The sequence below is a fragment of the Alexandromys fortis genome, unplaced genomic scaffold (genome assembly GCF_014885135.2).
Source record: "Alexandromys fortis isolate MF-2015 unplaced genomic scaffold, M_Fortis_MF-2015_v1.1 scaffold_2_1_26212458, whole genome shotgun sequence".
NCBI lineage: Eukaryota > Metazoa > Chordata > Mammalia > Rodentia > Cricetidae > Alexandromys > Alexandromys fortis.
Window position 1 is genome coordinate 14328330 of NW_026067930.1, and position 23002 is coordinate 14351331.

The 23002-nt window shown below is 39.3% G+C and overlaps 1 long non-coding RNA gene across 2 annotated transcripts in view; it reads left to right on the forward strand.

Moving 5' to 3' along the window:
- Positions 1–17977, forward strand: part of LOC126503377 (uncharacterized) — a 30470-nt gene extending 12493 nt beyond the window's left edge. For both annotated transcript variants that reach the window (XR_007592274.1, XR_007592275.1), the window contains exon 3: positions 15621–17977. This is a non-coding gene — a long non-coding RNA (uncharacterized lncRNA). The remainder of the gene's footprint in view (positions 1–15620) is intronic.
- The last annotated feature ends 5025 nt before the right edge of the window (positions 17978–23002 follow it).

Genomic DNA, 23002 nt, shown 5'->3' on the forward strand with positions numbered 1-23002 from the left:
TAGAATCAGTGTTTCAAAGGGGGAATGCCGAAAGTCTAGTCTAGAGATCACACAGTCTTCCATTTTCACGTGGTCACAGCGGATGACAGGAGACTTAAGTGACAGTACAGTTAGTTAATCCCTTCTCAGGCATCTTTTAGACTCTCCCTTGGGCTTTGATTGGTGTTTCTGCCAGGGTCAGATGCTGCTCAAGCCATCCTGCCTGAGGAGACTGGGTCCCCAGCAGTCAAGTTTAATAAAGCATGAGAAGTCTAAGCATTGCACCTACAGGCTATTAAGGGCACAGACTATTCCTGTCTGGCCCCACTGAGGTGTATCAACCCCTGCCCATCCCTTAGTGACTCTCTCACATGGATTACTGGGTTGCACTTCCACTGAGTTTCAAACAGCACCTCACCGCCTCTATGAAGTAGTCCCTGATCCTCATAGGCTTCTGAACTCTTTTCTTTCTATAACTCAAAGTGCTGGCTCTTTTGACTGGGTCATATTTTTGATTCTTCATTTTGAGGTCTTTTACCTTTGGCCTTGGATGAAGTGATTTAGTGAGCTGTAAGTCAGTTGGTCGGCTGTAAGTCTTATCTCCCCAGTGGGGACTAAACAGGTTCTAGCTCACCTCACTGAACTCTCTACAGTGCCTACCCATGCTGCTGTGTGCCCCAGGCTTTGTGAACCCGCATGGCATCAGTGATTTGATGAGCACAGATGCTCCTGGGGCCTGGGTTGGGATTTTGTGATCCTGACTACATCTTCCCAGAAATCCCCATTAGATTTGCTTTTCAGTGACTCTCATTATCATTCAGACCACAGTCCTCTTTTGTTTAAAAAAAAAAAAAAAAAAAAAGACAGCTTCGAGAGATTTAGCCACTTCACATTTTAAAACCAGTTGAAAGCCTTAAAAGCATATATTTTTAGAGAATTCATTACAAATTACTTGCAAATGAAGGCCCTAACTTTTTCCCACAGAGAGCCCTTGTTCTTTTTCTGGTATTACTCAGACCTTATAGCAACACCACTACTCTGCCTGTGGAAACCAGGCGGTGCGTGGAAGACAATGTGAGTCAACAGTCCTCACATATCAAGCCAACTCAACTTACACGGGACTCTGTTCTGGTGCTAGAAATGACTGGTTGCTAAATACAGGTCACATTGTCCGGAGAATATCATTTTCTTTGTCTCTGAAGCTCTCAGGCGGAAGGGCTTCAAAATGTTAGAGCCTCTTGTGTGTGTGAACTTAGGGAAAGAGGAGGACACTCAAGCCACTTGGTTTATAATTAATTACTTCTTTAGGGATGACTTTGCCTTGTACTTGCAGTATTTATCTCTATGCATCTATCTATTATTTCGGATTGTTTCTGTCTTATATGCTTTAGTTAGGAGCAAGAATTAGATGCAAAATATAGAACTGATCTCAATTATGTGGCCCTAAGTATGCAATCTAGACTCCATAAAGCGTAAGTCGAGATAGACTATATTGCCATTAATACAGGTTAAGATCTGCTGAACATACGCTGTGAGCCAGGCACCTTGCACAGCTCTTTATATCCAATGACTCATTTAATGCTGTAGCAATTTTCCTAGATAGGTAATACCATTATCTCTGTTTAACGAATACAGAAGTTTAGACTCAGAGAAGCTGAGTCGATTCTCAAAGATCAGACAGATAACACACAGAGAAGCTGCAAAGGGATGCTTAAAGAACCCTAGTTCTCTACTTAGGGTCAGCACTTCTCTTCCAAGCCCTGGTCTTGTTGCCCAGGAGATCGAAAGTAAACCACAAACTTCATAGAGCCTCAGTTTCCTGTACTGAGGGTCAGCTGCGCTACTTTGTACAATTTAACATTTGTTTATTTGCTCATTTTAGAGCAACTTGTGTTTTACTGTTTTGTGTTTTGCTTGTAAGAACCGCTGGTAACTCTCAGAGAAAAGAGGTATAGTAAGTACATAAACATTAGACCCCGTTCCTAAGCCACTGCTCTGCAGGCTTTAACTGCATTAACCCATTTAGTCTGCACCAGGCTGCGAGGCCGATACTCTTCCTCCTGTTCCAATTTCATTCCCAAGGATGTTATTTGATCCCAAGAAATTACATTTAACCGTGTCAGGTAGATTGGAATCTGAGTAGTCTGGCTCCAGGATATATGTTTTTAATCACTATGCTATACAAGACAGTAATCTCAATTTCTTCTTCAATGCAGGTATTTCAGAATGGATTTTTACATAGGTTCTTACTTCCTTACTCCATTACCTTGTAGCTCTTGTTTTAAATTTTTATTTAAGTCACAGATCCTTATTTTTTAAAAAATTGTATAAGCTTTATTATAAATATTTGCAAATAACAAACAAACATCTTTTATAGCTAGGTATGTGATTTATTGAATACTCCTTTTAAGGCCATAGATGTTAAATCAAATGTAATTTTTCCCTCCATGAGCAATACTGAAAGATGAGTTCTTCCCTTCATTTTCAATTTGTACTACTTTCAATGTGAAAAGTAGCTAAATTTGCTATCCCCAAACATGCTAGTTTGGTATAACGAGTACTCTAACCAAGAATGAGTACTCTAACCATGAGTTAGTAAAGATCTATTATAAATAAAAAAAAATATTATCTTCCCTTCATCTTGCCAAAATGTAGGAAATAAATGTATGAAGGTGCCCATCCTTCCCTTTCTCACCAAGTTCCTCACCAGAGAAAATTTTAGGTCCTTGCCAGTGTAAATCAGAAACATGAAACATTTTGCATGGCAGGCTTCACTAGGCAAACTAATCTTCCGTCGCAATACAAACGTTTGTCTTCCCACGGCCCCTTCATCCTTTTCTATTCTCTTACATTTCTCCGAAAATGTAGTCCTCATTGGCTAAAACACTGTGGAATCCCTACTTCGAACCAAAGTTTTCAAATCGTTCATCTCTGCGCCGCTCTCCTTGTGTGTAAGGCACACAGGTGCTCAAAGCTTCTACTGACTTCTCTTCCTTTAATCTATCTTTTGCTAGAGCCCAGCTGACACCCTAGAAGGGAAGAAGGAAGACACTCTTGTTTTTCTTCCTCCGTACTTGCAACAATATAATTCTGCCTGATCCCAGGAAGAAAGTTAGCATTATCGTTATTAATGATGTTATGTTTTTAGAACACATTCTGTGCTAAGAATTAGAGCAGGTGACAGATTTGAGGAAATCAACATGAATACGGGATAACCAGAGTAACCTTCGTGAGCGCTAGGTCCCAGATTGGCTAACTTTGTTTTGTTTATATCATAGAAACAGACTTAAGTCACAGGGGCTGAAAAGACTGGCAAGTAAGTCCCTCATCTTCAAAAAATAGAATAAATAATTCAAGAAGAAACCTCGGTGGAATGTAACTTTTCAAATAAGTTCTATATTCTTTTCTAAGGACGTACTAACATGGTGAGAAAAAAAAATGCCAGTCAGTAGGAGTTTTACCGCAAAATCAGTGAGGTATAAACTAACACATATCTAAAAGAACTTCTAACAATCAACACATTACCCCAAAGATTTATGCCAAAAAACAAAAAGACCCAAAAGGCAAACAGATTCACTTTTTAATGTGACTTCTACTATTTACTAAAAAAAAAAATGTAGAAGGAGACCACTCATCATTCAGAACCAAATTAAGCTTCCCCAAGTTCCACACACAGTACAGTGGATTGCTGGAGACAGAGGAAGACCCCTTCCCGGCCAGCCTGCTCTCCATTAATGTAAGGAGCTATTGTGGCCACACTTAAACAAATAAATAGAAGAAAATGTAGGTATATGTAAGAATAAGATTTGAAGTCGAGGTAGGGATATGCAAGGTGAAGATAAATGATGAAGGCATGGAAAAGGATATAGATGCATAAAGACTTATGGATCATATATGGTTATGAAGATAGACAGACATATATGTGTATGTATACATAGATAATAGACAGAATACGTGATATATAGATATAGAAATGTGGAGGCAGATTACAATAAGCATGCACTTAATAGATTTTATGCAATATTCTTTAAGAATACTAGGTCTAGGAAAATGATACTATACTACTGCCCAGACGAAAACACACCCATAAAACACATCTTTGATTTAAGAGTTTAGTCCCAATAGATAGAATAAATCTACAGAAACCTTTATGAAAGGAATTTTTCTTATATATTAATCCAATAAGTAAAATGTTTATAGTTTATACATTTTTACATTTTTCTACTAATGTGTTGCTGTATTTTATAAAAGAAAAAGTCTCTGATGGATTAGACCTTTTGTTTTCTCTTATTGCTTGAGATATACACAAGAAAACTACATTTAGTCTTAGGGATGTGATTAATTCTTTGCCTCTTTGTGGTTTTATAAACCTACATGCTTAGTTAGACTATCATTCACTATTTTAGATTTTTAGTTGCCACTTTAAGTGAGAGCAAAGGAGAAAGGAAAGTTGATGGGGATTAGACCACCCTCCTGCTCATTGTAATAAGCTGGAGGAGCCATACAATTCTGCAGTCATGGGTAGCCAGTAGTTTGCCTGTTTGCGCCAAGAGTTCTGAAATTATTTTTCTCACATCAGCCTATGGACTGTATCTAGTCATTTACAGAGTTTGCAACGGTCCCTCTCCCTTAGCCTCTAGGCTGAAGCTGCCTCTGAGGTGACAAAGCAGGGGGTACATGGGGTCCCCTCTCAGGCTTTCGGGAATGAAGTGGAAGCTGTCAAGTGGTCCAGTCTCATCCTGCTTCAGTGGCATCTTTTTCCTATAGCTGTGCTGGGCAAAGCTGGCTTCCAGCGGGATTTGTTTTTGCAGAAGGTACATAGGGTATAAAGGACTAAAAATACTTATGCAAAGAAGAAAAACAAGTTGAAATCTTCAGGCACCTCTCCCATGTTTACAGCTTATCTCCAAACCACAAAAGTACATTCTCAGGGTTGTATGTTTCACACCCTCCAAGGAGAGAAAAGAGTTGTTAATTCAATGCACTTATTTGGTCTAGCCTTCAATTTTCTTCAGAAAATTTTCCACTGTTAGAAATCATATACCTTGGCCCCCACACAATGCTCCTGTTTCCACCATCTCTTGAGATAGCTCAGATCAGCAGCATCTCTAACCCCAAAATCCCAGATGTCCGAGCCACCCCAACTTCCACTCACTGGATAGCAGCAAATAAAAGTGATTCCCTGCCCCTCATCTTTGTATTTTTTTAAAGACATTTTTTTTTGCTTTTATCAGAACAGAGCTCTTTAGACTCCTGAGTAGTCCTTCCTCCTAAGTCTCCTTCACGTCTGCACAAGTTGGAGGATTTAAGATGTACTAATGTGCTGTTCAGTGTTAGAGCATATGTGTTTAGTATGAAGTTCGGTGTTACAGATCACTCTGTGCAGGACAGGCTCTTGGAACAGAAGTGAGTTTGGCAATGTATCCTTCATCCTCAGGATGCTGAATACGACACCTGGAAGACAAAGTTAGCATGGTCCCTTCATGACTTTTCCCCTGATCTGTAGCCCACCTGGCCACTCCAATAAGAAGCACCTGAGAATGTTTGTACTTGTAAGCAGACCTACCAAAATATGCACCTGTTAGCACAAACTGAAGCCAGGATTCTCCCTAGATTCCTGTTTCTCACAGTAAAAGTCGTTTGATGGTTAAAATAAAAACAATAAAAAAAAATAGGGTCCTAAATCTATCCCTATTTTAAAATGTAAGAAAAAAATAGATGAACGGCTGTTATTTTTCAAGTGCATTTAAAAGGGAAGGAAGGAGTTTAAAAATGCTCATTACATACACACACACACACACACACACACATACACAAACACAAGCATACACATACCAGATACATGAATAGAGATAAGTACAGTGAATATATAGAATTAAGAGACAATGGAAATATGCCCATTATCACATTCATAGTGACTATCCTGGTGGTTTCTAATTAAAAAGGATCTCTTCTAAATTTCAAAATAAAATGAAATAAAGATTTTTATTCTTAAAGGCAGGGCCGGTGGGCCGGCCCGCGGCGGGTCCTGGAAGAGCAAAGCGGCTGCTGTTTGGCAGGGCTAGTCCGTTCTTAAGGGCAGGGCCGGCCCGCGGCGGTGGGGGTAGAGCCAAGCGGCTGCGGGTTTCCCAACAGCAGGGGGCCACGCCGCGGCGGATTCCCAAGAGCAGCGGGTGGGTGTAAGCAGACCCATAAACATAAAAAATAGCCATAAAGCATTTATTAAGAGAGAGAGAGGGATGGAGGAAGGAAGGAAGGGAGGGAGGGAGGGAGGGAGGGAGGGAGGGAGGGAGAGAGGGAGAGAGAGAGAGAGAGAGAGAGAGAGAGAGAGAGAGAGAGAGAGAGAGAAAAAGAGGGAGAGACAAAGATACCCTTGCACACCGGAAGGAGAGCAGGAAGAAGAGAGAGAAGTCTTTGGTCAGAGGTCACTGGGAGTGGGCGTGGAAAGGGCGGGGACTGAAAAAATAACAAAGTTTACCCTAAAGAAATCTAGAGATACGCTCTTAACAAAATGAAATGTCCTGAAAGCATGGTGTAGTAATATTGAATAAGTAATTAACCAACAAAAATGTATAAGATTCCCACCATCACTATGAATACTGTTAGAATATTCCTATCCTGCCTAAAACATGTAGAAAATAAAAAAATCTTCAAAGATATAAAAAGAGGGAAGATGATGGCACAAGACCACAAATACTGAAAAGGTAATTATAAAATAAATAAATTTTCAAAAATTATAGTATCGGTAATAGTATATGGGAAACAATTAGTAAAGATAACACATTTTAATTTGATGAGTTTCTCTAACACTGAGACATGTGCCACTAAATAAAATTCATAAATGAGAAACTCAGGGAGTTCCTAGCAAGGCATGGCATTTACTATTTTATTTTGTCCACAATGACTGAAAGCAACGCCTCATTCACCTGGGAGATGGAAGCTGTGTGGGGATCATCACTGGGTTGTGCTCATGTTACAGTTACCCTCACAGCAGGTGCCTGGTTCCTAGCTTTAAATGCACGGGAATGCAAAGCAAAAGCGATCTCTAAGTTACAGGACAGGATGGAGGAATTTCAAACAAGATTAAAGGTTAAAAATGACTTAAAAATAAAATTCTTGGCGCAGATCATCTCCACTCATGGAGAAGACATCAAATCCAGAGAGCAGCTGGGTAACTCACACCAGAGTCAATACTACTGCACCAGTGGGAACAGCTTTGCCGTTGGACTTCTGGTTAATTGGACTCACAGTTTGGCAAGACCCTTAATGCCTGTTTTTCCCCAGCAATCCACTCAGCACCCTCTGGTGCTCAGAATGCTAGACAGAATGGAGGAAGTCCCCAGCTCAGTACCCATCTGCATTTACTTTAGCTTACAGCCAACATGTATGGTATCACCTGTAATAGACTCTAATCTTCTAATTCCAGTGAGCCACCAAAAGGACTCTGGGGGCTTCTGGGGATTCCCTGACCTGATCCTGTGGAGGTATCTCATGCCGAAGACTAGAAACTATATTCAGTAACCCACAGTTTCTAGGAACAGCATCTAGTCGTGGAGGACTTCCTCCAAACACCCAATTGTATTTTTTTTTAATTTGGGTTACCTCACTCACTGTAACTTTTCTACTTCCATGCATTTTCCTGCAAATTTCATTACATTTTTCTTTGATGCTGAATAAAAAGCCTGTTGTATACATGTACCATATTTTCATTATCCACTCATCAGCTGATGGTTATCTAGGCTGCTTCTATTTCCTACTTACCATAGAAAGAGGAGAAATGATCACAGATGCCCAGATATCCTGTTAATAGAATAGCGTTCCCATTGGACACGTGCTTGGGAGTGGAATAGCTGGGTCATATGGTAGCTTTTTATTCATTCATTCTTTCACTCATTCATTTTTAGGAATCCCCAGCCAGGTTTCTAAAGCGGCTGCACTATTTTGCACTCTTACCTGCAGTATAGACCGCAACTGCCTTTGTTGCCATTTGTAACCCTAATAATAGCCATTCTGACTGGTGTGAGATGGTGAGATCAATTTTGTTTTCTGCTTACTCTTTTTGCTTTTTTTTTTCTTACTTTGTAGCACTGTCAGGCCTGGAACTCACTATGTTGAGCCCTCAAACACACAAAGATCCACCTGCCTCTGCCACTGAAGGAATGGGATTAAAGACGTGTGTCTATGTCTTTTGAGAGCTATATGTTCATATATATACTCTTCAGCTAATTGTAATAACTACCGTTCACTGCAAAAAAGAAATTTCTCTGATGTGGGCTGAGAGCCACACAAATCTACATATCTAAGGATTTAGAAGTACTTAGTACATATGAGAATTTAGAAGGCAGTTTGATAACATGTGCGTTTAGCAAAGCAATAGTAGTAGATTGTTTTCCTTAGCATTCATGGACTCTCTTATTTCTGCCTTTGAGAAATGGTTCTTCTGTTCAATAGTTCATTTATTGATTGACTAATGTTTAGTATTTAATTGTGACAGCTCTTTGTAGGCCCTAGATAGATATTACTCTCCCATCAATATATAGTTGGTAAAAAACTTTTCCCATTTTTCTGACTGTCTCTGCACGCTGGTGATTTTTTTGTTTTGTTTTGTTTGGGGTTTTTTGTTGTTTGGTTTGGTTTTTGGTGTTGTTTTCCTGTGAAAAGGCATTTTAACTTCTCGTACCCATTTGTCAGTTTTCAGGGTCATTTCTTAATGGTATTGGGGTCTTTTGTCAGAAAGTCCTTCAGGTCACCTGCATCTTGAAGTATTTTATCTACATTTTCCTAGTGTTGTTTCAGGACTTCTACTGTCTTTGATAAGTTTTGAATTGATTTTGTGCAGGCTGAGAGAAGTGTGCCTACTTTCCATTCTTCTAGGAGGATAGCCAGTTTTCTCTGCAATTTCTCTGCAACATCTCGTGAAGAGGTTTTCTTCTTCCAGTGTATGTTTCTAACACCTTTGTGAAAAACTAGATGGTTGCAACTTACATGGACTTAATTCTGTGCCTTCGCTCCTATTCTATTGGTCTATATGTCTGCTATTGAACTGGTGCCATGTACGGTGATGCCCCAGCACTGGTTTCTCTACTAAGAATTGCTGTGGTTATTTTCGATGTTTGTGCTGCCGTGTGAGAGGCAAGATTGGTTTGCCTCGTTCTGTGAAGAATGTCATTGGAGTTTTCTTGGAGATGGTTCTTAACTTGCAGATTTGTTCAGTAATATAAGCACTTTCACAATATTAATTATGACAAACTATGAGAATGGAATGGCGTGGCATCTACTAATATTTTTGTAATTTCTTCTGTGAGTTAAATTTTCCATTGTAAATGTCGTCAATCTCCTCAATGTTATTTTTTTTCCTAGATAATTTTTGTTTAGTTCTGTTTTTTACGTTTTTATTTTTATTTCGCTTTGTTTTGCTTTAGTTTTGCTTAAAGCTATAGTGAATAGAATCATTCCTGGATTTTTCTGGGAGTGGTTACATAATGTAAGAATTTTTCTGGTAGTTTTTATGATCCTTCAAGCATAGGACAACATTGTGGGCAAATAGAGATAATTTTATCTCTTCCTTTTCATTTTTTTTATTAGTTTAACGTGTCTCGCTGGCCTAACTTAGATTTTGAGAAGAACACCAAATAAGAACAGAGAGAGTTGAAACCCTTATCTTGCTCCTGATTCTAGTACAAATGCTTTCAGTCATTTCCTATTTAGTAAAGCAACATCTATATATTTGTGACATATAGTCTTTCTTATGTTGAAGTACGCCCCTTCTGTTTCTATGTTCTTCGGCGCTTTTATCATAAAGTTGAGATTTGTTAAAGATCTTGTGACAACATTGATTATCATGTGATTCTTGTCTCATGATCTTTTTTGTGTGCCCTTTAATGCTCAACATTTGCATATGTTGAGCCAGGCTGACATTTTGGAGAAGTGGGACCCACTTCTTGGGGATTCAGCTGGAAGATGACAAGTTTCAGAAGGTACAGGTACCAGTGCCTGATGAAAAGTCTAAAGACAGCAAGGAGCCCCGCTGCGCAGAGGGACACTTTCATTTAAAGGGACCACACATTTCTAAATGTCAAGTTGTCCCCTCTATTCTTCAGAGAATGTGTTCCAAGGAGTTCCTTGGGTGCCTAAAATCATTTATGTGTTTAATTATTGTAGAGACTTTACGTAAGTTAAATTAATGTACATTTGTCCTTTTTTACTGACTTCATTTAGAAGCATGTCTAATTTCATCCATGTTTTCAGATTTACTTTATATATCCGTTTTCTTTTTCTAAGATTGCCATTTAGTGATCTCTACTGCATACCCCACCCATTCCCTGTCCCTAAATTTTTCTAGTTATATTCATTTTCAAGAAGCTTTCCCAAATTTTTTTCTAGATTTTTTCCAATCTATAGTCCTGATTTCTTGATTACAGATTACTGCCACTTTCTGAATGAAATATCTTACAGGGTTTGCTTATAGGACAATTTAACAGTCTGTGTGTCTGGTTAATGTTTCCAATTAGGCTAAGCATGTATCTCTCAGCACATTTATGCTCCTCACAGTATTTAGCACCGTGCCTGAGATGTAATAATTGTGTAGTAAATATTGTTTAATTGGCAGCATACTCATAAACTTCTTGGAGGATCATTTCATTTGGCTTTACTGTCCCCCAAGGCTTAGGAAGTACCTGACGCATAGTAAACACTTAATTGTATTGCTTATTGGAGGACCAGGAAAGATTAGGTTGGGGGAGCTGAGACCACAATTTTGAATACAGAGGTTAGTTTCAGCTCTTGATCTAACTGACCTCTCAACAGTATTTAATCCACAAGCTTGTTCCTCCTCCAAACACTTCCCTAGAAGTCCCACATCCACCCAGTTTCCCATTTTAGTCTTTTATTGTTACTTCTTGCCTACCTGTTGTCCTTTCTCCGCCTCACACATTGGAATACTGAAGAACAGCCTTCTGCTACATTCTGATTAAGAAGACACTGGTCCTCCTCTGTTGTCAAGAGACTGCTTGTTTGTTTCTGGCCTCCCAGATCCAAAATAATCACATTGAAACTCTATCGATTACAACACTGATTAGCCTATTAGCTCAGGTTTCTTATTAGTTAACTCTTATATCTTGTATTAACCCATTTCTATTCATCTGTGTATTACCACGAGGTCATGGCCTACGGGCAAGTTTCTGGCAGGCTCCGGCAGGCATCTTTCCCTTCTGGCAGCTACATGGTGTCTCTTTGACTCTGCCTACTTTCTCTCTATATCTCTTCCAGCCTGGCTATATTCTGCACTGCTATAGGCCCAAGTAGCTTCTTTATTCATTAACCAATAAAAGTCACACATATATAGAAGGGAATCCCACATAACTCTTCTCTTCCAAGGACACTAGTTTGCCTATATGATCTCATTCATTCATGGACTGAAAACCCACGTACTGCTGATTCTTTTGTTCACATCTTCAATCCTGACACATTTAGTAACTCCAATACTATGTTGTCCTATAACTTAGTTTTTCCACTGGAATTCCACAGTCAGTGTCTGCTACATGAGTATATCCCAAGCTTTCTCCTTGAAACTGCACCTCCTATTACATTCTTTGCCACTTACCATGAGCTTTTTCCCTTGTTCATTTGTCTCAAACTCATTTGCTGATTATTTATTATAGTTATCTATCCCTCCATACCTATCTGCTTCAAAATTAATTTCTTAACAATAAAAGTTTAGTGTTTTGTATCTGCTTCTATGCGTGAACTGACTTCTGGTGGACTGTTTGTTTCTTTATTTTGTGGTATCTGAGCTCTAAACACAGGGACTCTCGTAGGTAAACACTCTGTCTCTGAGCTATAGCCCCAACCCCAGTTTCACCTTTCACTCAAGGTTCTTGTGTGATTGCAGCCCAGCATCAGCTGAGTCTTCAGATGTCCAAAGGCTCCTAGGTTTTCTATCTAAAGTGGCTCACTCCCCAGCCTCACAATTTATTCTGAAAGCCTGGCTGGAGCTGCGAACAAAAGCTCAGCAGTGGCTTCTCTGCTTGTCTTTAGATTATCAGAGTAGAGTGACTACAAAATCCCTTATTCTGAGAGTCAGTATTCCAAGAGAAGTGTTACAGGGGACAGGTGGTAGAAGTAACCAGACCAACTTAAGGTGTACACCCAGAAATGGCTGCCAAAGCAATACTTACGCTTCATTATACTGACAAAAGCAAGCCTAACACCTTGAAAGATTTGAATGTATAGAGAAACCAATTATAGCTTCTCATGAGGATGTAGCAAAATAACATAGCAAAGAACCAGGTTAAATGGCAGGCTTCATTGGGGGAAGCTCTGGAAAGCAGAATCGATCATCTTATTTTTGAAAATACCAGTACACCTGCCTCAGTGTTTTGGACTGGCCTTTTCCCTTTCCTCTTCCTTCCTCTTCCTCTTCCTGGGACATTGTTGTGCTGAAACCAGCGTGTTCTGCTTCCTTGAAACTTTTAGGTCTTGGCCTTCTCACTTTTTAACTCTACTGTTAAGGTTCCTTCTCTTGTGCTCTTCCCTGATCACCTTAATTGTCAGTACATGAGAGCGACTCCCCTTGTGACCATGTACAAACTGCCTGCCTGTGACATAATTGTTCAGTTCTTGTTTGATCAAACTTTAGTCGGGGTCTTAGAATTTGGCTTTCCTTAACTTTTAACACAGACTAGACCGCTAAAGTCTGAGTCATCTTCCCTGAATAGCTTATTCTGGGAGCAGACCACCCTGCAAAGGGAAAACACTAAAGCAATCTGACGAGGCCACCTGCTCCTGCTGCTTGCATACCTTCCTGTCTAGAAAACCTCCAGTTTCTCCACCTTCCTCCTCCCGTGTATGGAAAAAGAAAAAAAAAAAAAAAAAAAAAAAAAAAAAAAAAAAAAAAAAAAAAAAAAAAAAAACACCTTGCTCTGTCTGATTTTGAGGTTCTTAAGAGTTTTGAGATCAAAACTTTCTCCCAACTGCAACAGCCTTAAAGTTCTCATCTCAATCTGTTTAATTGATTTGGCATTTGGAACTCTTCATTCGTTTAAACTTACATCATTTTTTCATGTTACTTATGACTTTCTTCGATGAGTCTATTTAGCACAACTATTTAAGTTGATGTGTTTATTACATTTTTCTCTTTCCCTTATTAGAATCTAAAACGCGTGGCAAAGCATGCTTTCCTGTTTCATCTGCTCATCTCCAATCGCCTACACCACCTGTGGCAGGTGCTCAGAGAACATGTAAATTCAGCGGATAAACCAACGCTTACCTTCAGTGTGATCAAAGCCAAACACACCTAGCACATCAAAATATGGAATAAGATATTTGGTACGGTTCAGCCAGGATCTCACTCTCTACCCCTTAGTTAACTAAAGTCTCTGAGTGTTCCCTAAGGAAGGTTCCTATTTCCATCATCTATTCCAAATGGTGACGCTCTGTTTTTTGTTGTTGTTGTTGTTGTTTTTAAATATTTATTTATTTATTATGTATACAATATTCTATCTGTGTGTATGACTGCAGGCCAGAAGAGGGCACCAGACCCCATTACAGATGGTTGTGAGCCATTATGTGGTTGCTGGGAATTGAACTCAGGACCTTTGGAAGAGCAGGCAATGCTCTTAACCTCTGAGCCTGTTTTATTAGTCTTAGTCCTTTCTAAGTCTTTTTCCTCTCTGATTGTTCAGAGATAACAGCCAAGTTATTGCCAGACTGTTCTCCATGGTGTTATTGACTCAATGAATTTTAGGTTGCCCTTAATGGCTTCCCTGTTGGTTTGTGTTAAACTCATTTTCACTGAAAGCAAGCCACTTCTCTAGTGCATCCTTGTTGACTGATCCCTTGTCCTCAGCTACAATATTCTCTCTGTCGGTGTCGCTCATCCTCTCTTCCCCACTGATCAGGGTCTGTCCCCCCATGTTTTTCATACCTTCATGGGGATGCACCATTGCTGTCTCTCCCTCCTGCAGTCTTCCACATGCTATTTTACTAAAATAAGTTTTTATGCCCATATCAAGAGACAGAAAAAAAAGAATTTTCTGAATTTATTTTTTCTTTGCAATTATTGATTAAATATTTATAGTTTGAGATTTTGTCAAAAATTATCCAAGGGCACAGACTTTCTTTTTTTTAACTGATTTTTATTGAGCTCTACATTTTTCTCTGCTTGCTTTCCATCCTATCTCCTCCCCTTCAACCCTCCCTCAAGGTCCCCATATTCCCAACTTACTCAGGAGATCTTGTCTTTTTCTACTTCCCATGTAGATTAGATCTATGTATGTTTTTCTTAGGGTCCTCATTGTTATCTAAGTTCTCTGGGATTGTGATTTGTGGGCTGGTTTTCTTTGCTTTATGTTTAAAAACCACTTAGGAGTAAGTGTACATAATTGTCTTTCTGTGTCTGGGTTACCTCACTCAAAATGATGTTTTCTAGCTCCATCCATTTGCCTGCAAAATTCAAGGTGTCATTTTTTTTCTGCTATGTAATACTCCATTGTGTAAATGTACCACATTTTCCTTATCCATTCTTTGATTGAGGGGCATTTAGGCTGTTTCTAGGTTCTGGCTATGACAAACAATGCTGCTATGAACATAACTGAGCACATGTCCTTGTGGCAAAATTGAGCATCCTTTGGATATTATACCCAAAAGTGGTATTACTTGGTGTTGAGAAACGTGGTTTCCTAATTTTCTGAGAAATTGCCACACTGACATCCAAAAGGGCTGTACCAGCAATGCAGAAGGATTCCCTTTTCCCCACAACCTCTCCAGCATAAGTTGTCATCAGTGTTTTTGATCTTGGCCATTCTTACAGGTGTAAGATGGACTCTCAGAGTTGTTTTGATTTGCATTTCTCTGATGACTGAGGATGTTGAACATTTCCTTAAGTGTCTTTCAGTCATTTTAGATTCCTCTGTTGAGAGTTCTCTGTTTAGGTCTGTACTCCTTTGTTTACTGGATTTGTGTTCTTTTGGTGACCAATTTCTTGAGTTCTTTGTATATTTTGGAAATCAGACCTTTGTCTTTGATCTTGTTGTCAAATGAATGTCAATGAAAAGGCTGTCATTTTGTCTTGTTGACCGTATCCTTTGCTTTACAGAAGCTTTTCAGTTTCAGGAGGTCCCATTTATTAATTGTTTCTCTCTGTGTCTGTGCTGCTGGGGTTCTATTTAGGAAGTGGTCTCCTGGGGCACGGACTTTCTATCCCAGCATTTTTCTGTCCCTCACACAGAGAGGAAGAAGAAAGAGCAAACTTCACTGTTTACAGACAAAGTGATCTCCAGAGCACAGCCATACTATTTACCTTGGTAACACATTGCTGATCCCTTCAGCACACTGTTAAGACCCCTTAAAATGAATGAGATGCTAGAGCCTCTGACCACCGCCCAAACATCACAAACTGTGAGCTCACGTTCACATAGACTCAAAGTACACATTTCTTGAGCTCACAAAATCAAGCTGGGAAACACTTAAAAGGAATGTGTAAGATTTCTGGGCCAGGAGATAAAGCAACAAAGTCAAAAACTAAAAACTGTAGAGAACAAGAAGTCTTCCCTTACATTTGTAAAAACAAAAATTCCATTGTAAATGTAGCCAAAGCCTAATTCTATATTTTATTTCTCCTTATCATGTTTTCCAAATTTTAGGCCTGGAAACAAGGTGGATAGCAGAAGAAAGAGCCTCATATCCAAGTCAAGAGGATCAGTTGGCATCTGAGCCTCAAGGGGAACATGCAAGTCAGTTTTGTGTCTAACCCAGAGAATAATGATGTGGACTATACAACAACATCAACAAACTTCACAGTAAACTTCTAACCACCTGCAGGGCTAGATGTTAATCTCCAATGCAAATATACTGCTATACAATCGGCACTTTAAAATTCCGTTCTCCTAAGTTTACAGATAAATTATATAGATTTTCTTAATGACTACGAACCACACATAGAATCATGAATTCATGAAAATAACAAAAACACTTGGGGGAGAACGGGGAAAACGAGTATGGACTTCTCCTGGCTGACACAGAAAATTCAATACGAGGCTGAAACAACGGTGAGCTGTAGATGCCAAGGGATATTTGAGAAGGATGCGAGAATGGTTGTTGTTTTTATTTTTGCCATAACTAGGGTGAGGATTAGGGTTGACGCTACTGATTTCTAGCTGATAGCAGTCAAAGAGAATGCGAAATACCCTACACAGTGCAGTACAGGACTCATAATAAAGAATTTTCGAGCCCAATATGATAATACTGCGAATATTTAGAAATTTTGAGCAGTGAGTATAAAAATTGTGCTGCAGATATGGAGCTAACAGAGAAATCATGTAACGTGCTGGAAAGTCTTAGCAGAGACTCTGACATATGGAAAATATGTCATAAAATAAAGATGTCTAGTTGTGGGTTTTTATATATAAACATGTATATATGTGCATATTACAAAACAGTAATAACTAGAAAAGGAGGAGGATATGGATTTAAGAGAGAGCTATGACGGAAACACTGGAGAAGGTGAAAGAGGACTGGGAGGGTGGAGATGATGAAGATGTAGTATGTTTGTGTACAAAATCCTCAAAGAAAAGTCCCACCAGTTTGATAGATCATTTAATAAAGACTAGCCAACGAACAAATAGATTGAAAGGAGTAGAGCTACGTATTTTACACAAAAACAGATTCAATACTTTGATGAAATAAACCCAAAAGTGCAAGGTGAAACTGCTTAGCCTTGAATGGAGAAGCTTCTAAATGGAGAAGCATCTAGAGATGCTGATGCCATGCACAGCTTTAAGATCCATTTCTGCTCCCTGTTACTGAGCTCCAGTTAGTGGGAAGAGGGGATGGAGAGCAATACTCTCATTGCCCAGTGGACAGCAAGTGTCAGTCCCTGGGAGGCTGGCTTATTCCTGCAGAAAATAAAAGACCACATTAAGTGAGATTCTGAATAAAAAATAACAAATAAGTAAATTTATTAATTAAATTATTATTTTTTTAAAAAAATCAGTGCTTATTTCATTACTTAGTCTGTGTTTTCCAAATAAAGACAGGTGTCTGGTCCACGCATATGTTTCTTTCTCTGCTTGGGACTAGAAAACTATGTTCTGGAGTTTGTGCCTACTTAGAGTCTCTCTTGAAGACAAAAATAAATTCAACCATCTCAGTTATTTTCTAAGACAATGGTTTCCTTTGATAAGACTGCTAAGTCCCTCCATTTATTTGACAGGTCTCTGGAGACATGGCAGGGGTTGCACATATCTGTCTTCAAACAGTAAAATACAGAATTGTCTTTGAAGATACTTAGTTCCAAGGAACTATGTTTAACCAACTAGGTTGTGAGTGTGTTCATCAAAGCTCTTCATAATCTACTGCATTTTGTTCACTTATGATCTTGGCAAAGAAGTCCATGTGGACCTATAGCCTTTTTAGGATATCGAGTATGAGCCCATCCAGTTCCCAGAAGCTCGGATATCATGGACAGTCTTGTACATGAAGAGGCAATAGTTGATGTGAGGATGGGGGCTCAAAAACGATAAAAAGAGGGGAAGCAACAGCAGCTTATGCACCAAACATAAAAGAGACAGGATGTCACACTAGACAACACCCTACTGTTTCTCAGAGAACCTTAAAAAAAAAAAACTACCATAGGGCATAAACTGCAACTTTTAGGCTACTAACTGACAAATGTCACGTAATCTTTCTGTGAAAAGATCTCCCAGCCAACTCCATCTGCAATTTCATCATTAAATATTCACATTTTTTCACAAAATTTCGCCTTCCTTGGTGTCATTTAATTTTTCACGTAATTCTGCCTGAGATTCCTAACCATTCCCATAAAGAGGTGTGGAGGGCTTACAAGGCAGTACAGCATAAGATGGTTGCATGTGTCCCATCCCCACCCTAGGATAAAAGAGGTTGCTATGTGCTGTAGGTTGCAATGTACACCAGTAGACTTTAAGTTACCTGCCCATTAGGGCATGGCCTCTTATACCATACATGCCGATGTAAAGCAACATCCAGCCTCTTCTCTGGCTGCGGGATTTGGTTGCTGTTCCCTGTTCCAGCAGAGGATTGTGACCTGTGAGTCTACCCCTAAATAAATAACCTCTATTATAAATCAATTCTGAGCTAATGTGGGATTTCTTTTAAGCATCCTTCTTCAACTATGGTGGGTACAAATCTCCTACGATGTTGCCCACACTTCTGTAGGTTACTTTAGACCAGGCCATGGTGAGGAACCCCAATTACACCCACTGGTTTGCCAAGCTAGACCTTAGAGAAACCTTTCTTTGATCTGCCTTCAGCTCCCTGTCTAGATGAATAGTAATTCGCCCGGGTTGCCCAGGCAGAGCCCCACAACAGGTGAGATGATAGTAAACCAATTAGAGAAGCACTCATAGTTGCTAGGAGGTCAAAATAGTCATCCCACACCAGCGCTCTGCATCACCTGTAAACATCCTCAAGTGAAAGCCCTGCTGAGGTCTTGTTAGAAAGCTTTTAGGTGGTAATCACAGATGCACTCCCATTGCTCGGTGATGAGAGCTTCTAAATGGGCAAATGGCTCAGTATTTTCCCTTCCAAGTTCACAAACCTGAAGAAATTATGATTAGACATGAAAAGTTAAAAACAAACACAGCTCTGTGAAAATAAACTAAATGTGTTGCCTTATACCAAAAAAAAAAAAAAACGTTCATTTTAAACCCAACTTCCAAAACCACTTTCTTATTCTATTGATGTTTAAGACCACACTCTATCTCTCTACCAAGATAAAACAAACATGAAGTCAGAGGAAAATGAACGAAAGTTTGGAGGAAAATGGGAGCAGGGTATCAGGACAGAATTATAATAATTGGAAAAATGTATTTTCCTAACTCCCTGCCTTGGGGAACTTTCAAGGTAGTCAGCTGTCACATGCAGCTGGAATTCAAGGAGAGAACCACAGCATACTATGTTCATACAGTAAGATCAGAGTTAGAGGCTGCTAATGTACTTCATGGAGTTTGCAGGGCAGAGTACCAAAGAGAAGCACACAATTCCTACAGAAATCCCCAGCGATGTGTGAGGGAATTCCCTGTGAACTTTTGACCCAGAGCCAGCTGTACACATGGTGAACATATCCCTTCTGTAACACCCAGGATTCCTTGATACTCACAGATTATACTTAGCGAAGATGAAGGAAACAGGGTGTTACATAATAAGCATATGTACCTGTGTAATTATTTAAATTAAAATACTTCTAAAAGCTACTTGGATAAAAAGAAGAAATCACAGGAATCCCTAAAATATTTCAAGTAATCATAATAAAAACACAACATTTCAAAGTTTTGCAGGCACAGGTAAGCCAGCAATAGAGGATCACTTTTTACCTCTAAATACCTACGTTGAAACCAAAACAAATGTTTACACCTTTATATAATTCTTCTTAAACAGTTAGAGGAAGACATGCATAATATACTCAAAGTAAATAGAAGGAACGTCACAAAATAAATCTACCCATAAAATATCTACATAAAACACAATAAATTTCAAGTGTCCAGCAGCACCTAGAATATCCAGACCTCAATACGTTTGGCAAGTGAACGAATGAACTGTAAAAAATTTTTACCAGATTTATTTTTAATTAACTTTACAATCAAAACACTCGTGGGGAAGAAGCTTCCAGATGAATACTAGCTTGATTTACCCACATCGCATGACTCAAGTATGCGGTGTCTTCAGCAATAGAAACTTACCATCAAGGAGATGGAGAACAGCCAAGATCAATGGCAGTAGTCTGTAATTTTGAGAGGATTAGCAATATCAAAAGAGGTGCCGGGTACTGAGGCCTTGCCTCCCCTGTTTTAGGGGGATTCCATTTAAATATTTATATATGTATATAGAGAGATCTCGGGGAGCGTCTACAGTATTAGTTTTCTATATCTTTATGGCATTTTCAAATGTCTTCAATGACATTAGCTCTGCTGTTAGAGTCTCCTGGAAGCCCACGGTGGCGAGTTGTTTCATTGGGATTCTTGTTTGCATGATCCCAGCTTTTAGGCCAAAGAGTTCATGAGGAAATGAAAAGGGGAAGAGATAGTTGATTCAAAAACTCATACTAGAACTGCAGCCAGACTTATGATAGAGGAGTGCAGCGTTTCTCCTACAGGTAAAGCCACTTTTCTCGACTCTCTCTAACCCCCCAGCACTGCTTCTTTTGATTAAATCTGTACTTTTTCTTGGGACACAGCTGAAGCATAGTTTTGAGGTGATTAAGACTATTTCTCACCAGTTCAGAAATGAGCCTTTGGGTTGGGAATCACAGAGATAAAAAATAAAATAAGAAAGTGGCAGGTTAAGTGCAATCAGGGGTAAACATATTTAGCTCAAAAGGGAGAAAGAAGCCAGAGTTACCAAAAACACACACACACAAAAAAAAAAAAAAAAAACAAGAGAACACTCCGGAAGTGGTTTCAGGTGTCGGCACTTGAAAAGGTACAGCAAGTTCTAAACCCTAATAAGATTTTTTAAAAAGTAATAAAATTATTGAAAGCATTTATGGAGAATGGACAATATGTCAGAAAATGTTCTAAACCCTTTGTTTTGCTTATATGTAATTTCTATTTATGTATATCCCCTATTAGCAAAATTACACTACATATTTTGGCCCTTTTGACAGATTGCAAAATCCCTGTTGGAGGCATCTTAAGAAACACACACTAAATTATCAGAGTTAATTTCTGTTGGAATCAGGCTTTAGATTAGGCAATATACTTTTAAAGCCACAGTTTGTACTACTGCCCAACACATCACCAATATCATAGCCAAATTTACTATGAACTTGAGCTTCTGGTTAGATGGGCAGACCACACTGTGAAAGCTGTTAAAACAGTGTGCAGCCTAAAGCTCCAGCCTTGCACACAAGTGAAGACTGTAAGAACCTGCGGTATCATTCTTCTCTTCCTTCGTGCTAAAGTGTGTGTGCTTCTGAACTGAGAGAATTCTCTGAAAGCGAGTCACACCAACGTTGACTTAGCAGCTGTCTTAGACTAACCTCACACGGCAGGAGGGGCATTGGGCTTCAGAGAGGATGAGGGGAATCTTCTCAGCATGTGTCTGTGATGGGATACCATGTAAGGTCTTGTCACTGTCATCACGGAGTTTAGCGCTTAAAGAGAAAGACAAATATCAGCCATTCCATCCAGCGGTGAGTGTATAGCCGCATGGTGATTGAGGTACTCTGAAAAGGAGGAACACGGGTCTGTGTTGGAGATACACAGAGGATATTCTGGCCCTAGGCAGCAACAGTGCCTGTCTTGAGAAAAAAAAAAATGCATGGCTGGGAGAGAAAAGATGAAAAAGATTTTGATAGGTGACACAGGAGAGATGAGAGGAGAGTTCTGAGCAGAATCAACAACTCTTATTAAGGCAAAGGAGCAAGTACTGAAGTCTCCCACTGTGAGCAGCCCCCGGGCTGGGAACATGGGGTGCAGTGAGTTGACAGAAAAAACGGTGGGTCAGACAGCTTTGATAGGACCACAGACTCTGTACAAAGAGGACTGGAGAGCTATGAAAGAAAATAGGCAAGCTAGGGGCCTAAGCAAAGGGGAGTCCAGTGCTCCTAAGGAGTGCTCCTCAGGATCTTTCTTCCCTCCTTTAAACTCACTATACTGTCAGCAGAGATCTACCTGTAGAGGCCCTCACCGAGTACCTGAGGCCTGGGGGAATGTAGACATCAAGTACATACAACATTCTCTTGCCACGTCTGGTTCCCAGCCTGTAGGAAATGATCATCTTAGGCATGACTGCAAATTAAACTACCCCATGAGTCTCTTCAAATGCACGAAAAAGGATGGTGGTACTAATTTATGATTAAGATAATGCGTGCAATGAGACCAGCACCATATCCAGATCTTACTAGATAAATAAGTGACAGTTTAATTCTTATTCTGTACCATTCATTTTGAACTTTGTCTTTCTTCAAATTCAGCAGAGTGAATATTCTAAGATCTCACTCTGTGAACACAAACAGTTCGTCATTGCCTCAGCCCAGTGGTCCACTAACACATCATGCATGTGAGAGCAGCCTGTTGACAAGCAGACAATTTGAGGAGCATGCGCTTCTGCGAGGTAGAAAAAGGATGGGCAGAAGGGAGAAATGTTGACCTGTTTCCAGCATAATTTTACTGTTTTGTGGCTCAAATAACAGCATAATTCTGACTGGGCTCAAAATCTTAATACCATCCTGCCAAAAGACAATGACTTGTAAATATTCCACATGGAAATAGACTTCTGATAAAATTATTTCTGTATGTATGTGCATTTCTATCTACTCAACTTCCAACTACAGGATCATCCTGTGATATGTGTTCTGAAACAAAAGTAAATGAATAAAATTTAACATCTCCCTTCAAGGACATCATCGCCTACAAAAAAGAAAAAACATTTAAGTGAAGAATTGAGACAGAGGTACTGACTAGGGCTGTGAATTGGATTTGAAGTCTGTACTCTGGACCACCAAGGAAGAAAGATGAGAACTTAAAACAGCAGAATCGCCTGCTTGAAGAAGTGAAAACCCAAGAAGGAGATTTTCCCAGTTACACACTAAGGAATACCGTTTTAAAACTCTAAGTAAATAAATCAGACTTATCAATGGACCAAGTATTTTCATTTGCAAGGACAAGGTCCAAATTACTAGCATTAACCACATTAAGACCATCATGGCATCTTGACTTTAAATCTTACATGTGAAAGATGTAGGACATAGGAAGAAATTATTATGTGTACAACATCACAATCTCACAAAACTGCACTTGATATTTGACTACATAGTGATATGCCTGAATTTTCTGGGGTTAATAAAAATTGGCTAGTATAATGGGCTTAAGTATGCAACTGATAGAAGAAAATAGGCTTTTAGACAAAAAAAAATAGCCAATAGTTGTCTTTGATTTGGACTAAATTTGAGCAGGGATCAGGACATAGTAGGACTCTTGTTTTTAAGCACATAAATCTTCAGAAAATTATGGTATAGTCCTGACCCCCATTCTCACTCAATTTTGTC